The sequence below is a fragment of the Gymnodraco acuticeps genome, unplaced genomic scaffold (genome assembly GCF_902827175.1).
Source record: "Gymnodraco acuticeps unplaced genomic scaffold, fGymAcu1.1, whole genome shotgun sequence".
NCBI classification, from domain to species: Eukaryota; Metazoa; Chordata; class Actinopteri; order Perciformes; family Bathydraconidae; genus Gymnodraco; species Gymnodraco acuticeps.
The window spans coordinates 1,202,955-1,203,613 of record NW_022990125.1 but is presented as its reverse complement, the minus strand read 5'-3'; positions in this window follow the sequence as shown (position 1 = coordinate 1,203,613).

The window sequence follows — 659 nt, the reverse complement described above, 5'->3', positions numbered from 1 at the left end:
AAACAAACATTTTTGACCGTTGGTGCTCATCCTAATTTTCGGCCTTGATGTAACAATATTTATAATTAAGTAAATGTAACACCCTTTTCACCCCGGTTACACGTTTCATTTGCCCTGTACGATGGGCGCTGTATGTGATGAAATGGGGGATGTTGGCTTATCTGGCGCCCGCAGCTCACAGCCAAAATGCGAGTGAGCGACGGAGAGAGAGAAGGGCGCACCGCCCGGTACTGACGCTGTTGTTATTATAATCTGGTGCTAGCTGTTTTAACGGATATAAGAAGAAGATGTTTCTACAATAATGTGGAGGGAGAGTCCTCTCCAGTCAGACTGAGAGGCTGATGACTACAGCTCAGTGAGGTAAAGGACTCTTGAGTGTTTAGATAGTTCACTTTAGTCTAAGTTCAAACGGTTTGGTCACAATTTATATAAACACATATTTCCAAGGCACTCCTTTATAATTATTGGGATAAACAGGTTTGAAATCATTCTATCGGACAGTAGCCAAAAATATCCTTTAAAACTGGAGAGATAAAAAAAAATGCATAAATAAATCAATGTTAAGGTAAAATAAGATATGAATGAACAACATAAATAAAATAAGTTACATTCATTTGTTATTGGTTATGTTCACATACTTATTTGATTACATCCACTTT